The 7,651-nt window shown below is 39.2% G+C and overlaps 1 non-coding gene across 1 annotated transcript; it reads left to right on the top strand.

Annotated features, from left to right (window-relative positions):
- Positions 1–1,520: 1,520 nt before the first annotated feature.
- TRNAL-CAG (transfer RNA leucine (anticodon CAG)) lies at positions 1,521–1,604 on the top strand. The gene has a single exon. It is a non-coding gene; the product is annotated as a tRNA-Leu (tRNA).
- Positions 1,605–7,651: the final 6,047 nt, after the last annotated feature.

The raw sequence follows: 7,651 nt of genomic DNA, 5'->3' as shown, positions 1-7,651 counted from the left end.
TAATAATAATAGACACCTGAAAAGCTTCAAACACGGTGATCAGTTTCTAATTCTGACCAATGCAAACTCCTGGAAAAATAACTAACCTGCCTTCCACACTGACCACTGTCACCATGAAACTTCCACACTCACTGTAACTTCCCACACTGTCTACTATCACCATAAAACTCTCTCATACACACACACACACACACACACACACACACACACACACACACACACACACACTGTAACCAGCCTCATACACACTGATCCCAGCCACCATGAAACTCACACTGTGACCAACCTCATACACTAACGTAGGCAGACACTTCGAAACCCTAACACACACACTGCGATCAACTATGTTAACATATTAACCCCGGTGATTGATGTCTGTGTGTGATTTTCATGTAAACAGCTGAATGTTTTAAAGGTGAGGGAACATGCATATAACCGAGAAGCTCTCGATGCTATATTGCTGGAATTCTGGACCAATGAGAGTATGACTACTCTAGTTTTAACTATGAATATCAAGTTGCAGAATCTAATGTATACTCTTTTGAACTGCAGGAAAGTTCGTAACACTCAATTAATTTGGCATCTAGAGAACGAACTGAGGGAAGTGAGATAAAGAACTCAAACTGTATAAGTTTAAACGTTTCAGGCTGAGTATATATGTACCTGAGTTCGGGTGTACGAATGTGAGTCGGTAGGTCATTACTCAGGCTAGTGTTGCTAGGCTAGTGTTCTGAGGCTAGTGTTGTCAGGCTAGTGTTTGTCAGGTTAGTGTTGTAAGGCGAGTGTTGTCAGGCTAGTGCGGCGAAGAAATTGAACGTTTGTAGAAGTGTGGGGATTTATCATTTAGGTTTCTGGGGTATTTTAGATCATTAGCTATTTCATAAATTTTGGAGATTTCTTCATCTATGAACTCTGGACTAAACATACGTAAAGCTCTCAAAAACATTGATGTGAATACCGATAATTTAATTCTATCTTGATGTGAAGAATAATAGTGTTCATAGGAACAGTTATTTATTGGTTTTCTGTAAATTTTAAATTTAAAATAATTGTTACCTTCAATAATTTAAACATCCACCAATCTCTGCAACTTCTCTTCAGAATCTCCCAAGAGCACAGTGTCATCAGCAAAGAGCAACTGTGACAACTCCCACTTTATGTGTGATTTTTTATCTTTTAACTCCATATAATATATAAATATAAATATATATATATATATATATATATATATATATATATATATATATATATATATATATATATATATATATATATATATATATATATATATATATAATTTACAGTAGTGATCCATTTTCAAATTAACGTCTCTTATGCTTTATGCGAATAATTGTTATCTCTGTTCTTTTCCTCATGCAATTCCAATGAAAATAAGTCACCTTGCGTAACATTTTTGGGTTATCCTAGGTAATATGCATTAGGTATGATAACTGTTCTTATGTGTACCTGTGTCTATAAAGACTTAAAAGAATTTTCTCTCTCATGAAAGTCTTCACGAAGTCAGGATGGCCGAGCGGTCCAAGGCGCTGCGTTCAGGTCGCAGTCTGGTTCTCCAGGCGTGGGTTCAAATCCCACTCCTGACAAGTAGTATTTTCGAAGTGGAGAAATCCTAATTCTGTTATCAGAGAATGAGGATTATCATTATAAAACCTTGCACAGCTTTCTGGAAGCCAATGATAAACAGTGACCCAGTGGGTCATTCAGCTCCTGCCGACTGCCATCGGCACTTGCAAGAGCTGGCATCACTGGAAGGGTCCCTCTGAAGAGTCGCTCAGTGACAAAGACCTGAGTCAGGATTTTTCCCCAATGGATAAGCTAATAACAAAAACGAGGCAGTGTACCGACTTCGGTGTTATTGGTGACAGTATTGAGGCTTCCTTCCCGAGTTGAGGCAGGAGCCGGGAGATAGGTTAGCTAAGATTTTAAGATTTGTCAGGAAACAGGACAAGTGTTTCCTTACTCGGGTCTTAGTCATATGATAACCCGTCGTAGGAACTTTTGATCATCTGGCCGAGGCCTTCCACTGGCTTACTAGTCCGCCCTTCTCCTTTAAAAATTATTATAATTATAACCAGCCGGGAGTGACTCGTCCCGAACTCTCTTATACTAGACGCAATACTCTTAATATACAAATTGTCTTTGTACAGACGATGCCTCGTCAGCAAACATATCTACTATGACTTCCTTAATATAACTAGATGTTATCACATACATTTATAATTGAGAGTTACAATGAGAAACAAGTATGACAGAAAAACTCCTCGTGCAGGGCCAACCTTTATTAAAGACGACGTTTCGCTCTGAGTCGAGCTTCGTAAAGGGGGAGAAACAAACCAGGAATCCAAAGAAAAACACCAACCAACACAGACAGCTGGATCACAGCACGTAAACAACCCTGACGAAAATAAATAAAAAATGGATACCTGAACGACAGTGGGGTACAAAGTAAATCTGGAGCCATAAGTAGATCTTGAGTTTGTTTTAAATTAGTCGACTAAATATCACGAATATCTCATGGGTGAGCTGGGGAGGTGCCTTGATGCTGGTGAAGGGCTCTTGATTCATGGAACTGGAGTTTCCCTCCCTTTCCACGGATTAAAACTGGTTATTTGCATTCACCAAACGCTGTATAACCCTATCGAATTTGCTGTCTCACCATGAATATTGTAATAACACTCAAGTACATCTACGAACAGTAACATCGTGTTATAGATGCGAGTTATATGAAATACGAATAATTTTGAGGCTGATATAAATGTCAACGTTCTATCAGAGTACATAAACTGATAATGGAAACCGTCATGTGAGATTATTATTATTATTATTATTATTATTATCATCATCATCATCATAGAGTAGTGAAGCCATGAAAGTTACACAGTGTTGGGGGATAAACAGAAGGATCCAAAGAAGGGAAAAGCGGCTCCAGTTCCTTTGAAGAAGAATGCCTCACTAAAATCAGTGTACCTCCTTGAAGGATGTCTTCACAGGAGAGGAACGAAGATCTTTCCACTCTTATTCATCCCTCTCTTACGCAGGGTTTGACAAGGTAAGGTTAAGGATCACTGGCTTTATTGACAAGCTAACAGCTCTTACCTACATCAGCTCATTTGAAAGCAATTTTATTGTTATGGGGCATACAAGTAGGGAACAGGATGATGTTGGAGCCATCTGTAGGCCAGCATTTTCATTTGATTAACTATCTCATTGACATCATCTCTCTCTCTCTCTCTCTCTCTCTCTCTCTCTCTCTCTCTCTCTCTCTCTCTCTCTCTCTCTCTCTCTCTCTCTCTCTCTCTCTCTCCTCATTTAATATATTTATTCTATTTTGTAACTGATTCCTCTCATATATCTTTCCCCATTCCTTCTTATATCTTTCCAATCCTCTTTGTTTTTCTCCCTCCTTCCCTCTTTCTCTCCCTTCTCTTTATCTGCCTATCTTCCTCATACTGTCGCCTCTCCTTTCCCCCGTCAGTTATTATTTTCCCTCAAATATAACTAAAAACTTCCTCCCCTTCAGCATGCATTAGTTTATTCAATTAAACTCTGGCATTTTGTTTTTGTCTCCATATTATTTTGTTACGCCTTTTCGCTTTTATATTTTACAGATTAATGTTGTTATTTCATGCATCACATCTATAGTTTTATAAAGTTACTGATGTAGGTACAAAAATCCTCGGGTAAACAGACACATAATGCGGAGCGAGATTTTAATTTAAACGGCGTTTCGCTCACGATTGGGCTTTATCAAGTGATTCCTGAGCGAAATGTTGTGTATTTAAGGTTAAATTCTACATACTTTAGTACATTAGATCATTGTGAAAAGTTTTAAATTTACAATGAGGCCTAAATAATAACTAAGTTACTTGCTTTGACTTTTTGGATTATCCTGTCAGGTAATTTACACGTATGGTACTATGTAAAACAACCACGGCGGGAGTTGAATGATAGCTCTAGTCCTTTCGTGTGGAAATAAGTCACTTTGATTTATTTTGGGGTTATGCTGTTATGTATGATAGTTTATGTAACTGTATTTATGTGTACCTGTATCTGAATAAACTTACTCATCATTAGGAGCTTGTAGTGTTGCAGAATTGTAATTGTAATCATGGGGGAGCGCTAAACCATAGTGTTGCAGAAATGAGTAGGGAGTCCAGGTAGACGCGTTCGAGGGAACGACTCTAGCTAGCCTCGTTCCCCTGAACGTATCTACCTAGAATTGTATCACTTGTTTGTGATTATTACATATGTTATTATGTATGATATTTTTACTTAAGTGTACCTGTACCTAAGTAAATTTACCTTCTTACACTAAAGAAATTAGCCACTCTTGCTTTTTTGGAGTTATCCTTGGTAATTTACACTATGGTTGATAATTATACCTATGTATACCTATATCTAAATAAACCTGTTTGTTTCTCTTTTTCTCTCTTACCTACTATTGCTATTTCTTATAATTCGCAGTGCATTGCCCAGTTCTCTAAAGAAAATATATTACGAACCTGTACTAGCGTTTGGATGGCCGAGCGAATCAAGGTCGCAGCTCGGTCTTCCAGGCGTGGGTTCGAATCCCACTCCCGACAGCACATGTTTTCAAGATGGTTATTAATTATGATGTTGAAAAGTAGAGACAAACATCAAATCAGTCTGCTTACAGATTACAAACTGTCGAGCAACTTATCTTTCAGCTGGTATTTATTAACAGTAGAGAGAGATAAAGGAATATATGGAAACGCTCCCTGGCAATCATCTTAAGTTTTGTTTAAATTATTGGTTTTAATAACATAAATTTATATATATATATATATATATATATATATATATATATATATATATATATATATATATATATATATATATATATATATATATATATATATATATATATTCAAACAGCTCCGTGGAGAACCTTGAGTTTTCCCTGAGGTACGTTTATTGTCTTCTCTGAGGATGAGGGTCCCCATTCCAGCTATAGAGGTGGTACTTCCCTATATTTTATTATATATATATATATACATATATATATATATATATATATATATATATATATATATATATATATATATATATATATATATATATATATATATATATATATATATACCGTGACTGGAACAATACACAACTTGCACATAGGCGAAAGACTCTAATGACGACTTTAGGTTTAACTTGGATGATTGACTAGTCACACTAGCGTAAGCAACAATTTACTATAACATAACCATCAAGAAAAAGATATATTTGATTTTTATATTTTGTTGTTCCTTCTAATATGGGGAGACTTAACCGTAAATAAATATATGTGATACAAAGGTCGAGTGAACTTGATCCTTCTGGCCTTTGGCCTTCCTATATATATAAATATATATATATATATATATATATATATATATATATATATATATATATATATATATATATGTGTGTGTGTGTGTGTGTGTGTGTGTGTGTGTGTGTGTGTGTGTGTGTGTGTGTGTGTGTGTGTGTGTGTGTGTGTGTGTGTGCGCGTGCGCGCGAGCTCCTCGCAGCATTTCTACCAATATCTCTCCTTTTGCCCCAATTAGATTTACCCAGGTAAGCAGCCTACACACCTGGCACTGCTTGCCTGATGCTTCTGTTCCCTGGTAGTCTGCCAACACTCGAACAGGTGGAGTGTGTGTGTGTGTGTGTGTGTGTGTGTGTGTGTGTGTGTGTGTGTGTGTGTGTCTGTGTGTGTACTCACCTAGTTGGACTCACTTAGTTGAGGTTGCAGGGGTCGAGTCCAAGCTCCTGGCCCCGCCTCTTCACTGGTCGCTACTAGGTCACTCTCCCTGAGCCGTGAGCTTTATCATACCTCTGCCTAAAGCTATGTATGGATCCTGCCTCCACTACATCGCTTCCCAAACTATTCCACTTCCTGACTACTCTGTGGCTGAAGAAGTACTTCCTAACATCCCTGTGATTCATCTGTTCCTTCAACTTCCAACTGTGTCCCGTTGTTGCTGTGTCCCATCTCTGGAACATCCTGTCTTTGTACACCTTGTCAATTCCTCTCAGTATTTGTATGTCGTTATCATGTCTCCCCCTATCTCTCCTGTCCTCCAGTGTCGTCAGGTTGATTTCCCTTAACTCTCCTCGTAGAACATACCGCTTAGCTCTGGGACTAGTCTTGTTGCAAACCTTTGCACTTTCTCTAATTTCTTTACGTGCTTGGCTGTGTGTGTGTGTGTGTGTGTGTGTGTGTGTGTGTGTGTGTGTGTGTGTGTGTGTGTGTGTGTCTGTGTGTCTGTGTACAGAGACACAGTCCGTTGTAATTATAATCATCTGCATTTTTCTGTATTTGTTTTCCCAGGATGCCACCCACTCAACAGTCTATTAACACCTAGTTACTCCTAGGAGAACAGAGACTGCAAGGTGAGTGCACTCTGGTCTTTTGTCTTCGTGTGCTACATACTTTAACCACTTAGCTTTACCTGTGTATGTGTGTGTACTCAACAAATTATACTTACCGATTTGTCTATTATGGGGTCGAATCTTGACTTCTTGCCCTGCCTTTAAAATCCCTACCTTCACATCCACTTCATCCCACTTCCATAGTACCCTGAGGCCCTCCTACTATGATAGTCACTTGTGTTCTTATCTTCCATCTGTGTCCCCTTGTTCCTGATCTAGAGACCAGACTAACTCTCAGATGAGGACCCATGAAGAGTGGGAATGGGAATAGGAGAACATCATTCGGCAAGAGGAAGAGTTGTGGTGAAAAGGAGCTGGGGATAGACCCAGTAGAAATGGCATTGCCTGACATCAGGTATGTGCCTTGATCTCAGCAGTTCATGACGGGTACTGTTTCTTGAGACCTCACACTCTCGTCCAAGACCTTACCGTCTAGTGGGAGACCTTACCTTCTAGTGGGCTCGGAGGACAGGGTCGGACGGAAGGGCGGGCACCAAGACGACAGTGGGAAAAGCTCATCACACTGCACAGGTTTACACTTCCATGGTTGTGATGGTGGCGAGGCAAGGATGAGGAATGGTGTGTTATAATGCCAAGATGGCGCTGGCAAAGAAAATAATTAGAATTTCGTTACTGGTCCACACCTGCAAAGGGCAGGAAAAGTGGTTTTATTACAGGGCTAGATGTAGAGAGAAAAGCAAGATTGTAAAGAGCTTGGGAGACATTTAGAGGTTTGTGAGGGCATCTGATAGTGTCGTCAAGGAAGGTAGTCCAGGAGTGGTAAGACGCGAGTCTACCGAGCTGTCTACCGCTGAGCATTTTCCAGAAGACGTACAGAGCTGGTATGCAATTATTATTATAATCAAAAAGAAGCGCTAAGCCACAAGGGCTATACAGCGAGCTGGTATGCAAGCCTTGAGGTGGAGTGACTCGCTCGGAGCAAAGTATTGCCATCTCACGTCCAGCACTAATGAAACGCCTGATCCTGGATTCGCTGCATCCTCAAGGCGTTAGTTTTGTTAGTGAGAGAGCAATTGGTGTGAATAATTGAATAATATGGGATGCCTAATAATATCAGTATAGAGGGTGAAGTTTTGTGGAGGTATGTGCATCTTTGAGATTGTATAAGCGAGTGAGAGCTCCATCGCCATTTCTCTCTTAGCGGTGATGCGTGTGTATGTGTGTGCAAATTCGTAGT

The sequence above is a fragment of the Cherax quadricarinatus genome, unplaced genomic scaffold, assembly GCF_038502225.1.
Source record: "Cherax quadricarinatus isolate ZL_2023a unplaced genomic scaffold, ASM3850222v1 Contig1129, whole genome shotgun sequence".
NCBI lineage: Eukaryota > Metazoa > Arthropoda > Malacostraca > Decapoda > Parastacidae > Cherax > Cherax quadricarinatus.
This window is presented reverse-complemented; position numbering and strand designations above follow the sequence as displayed.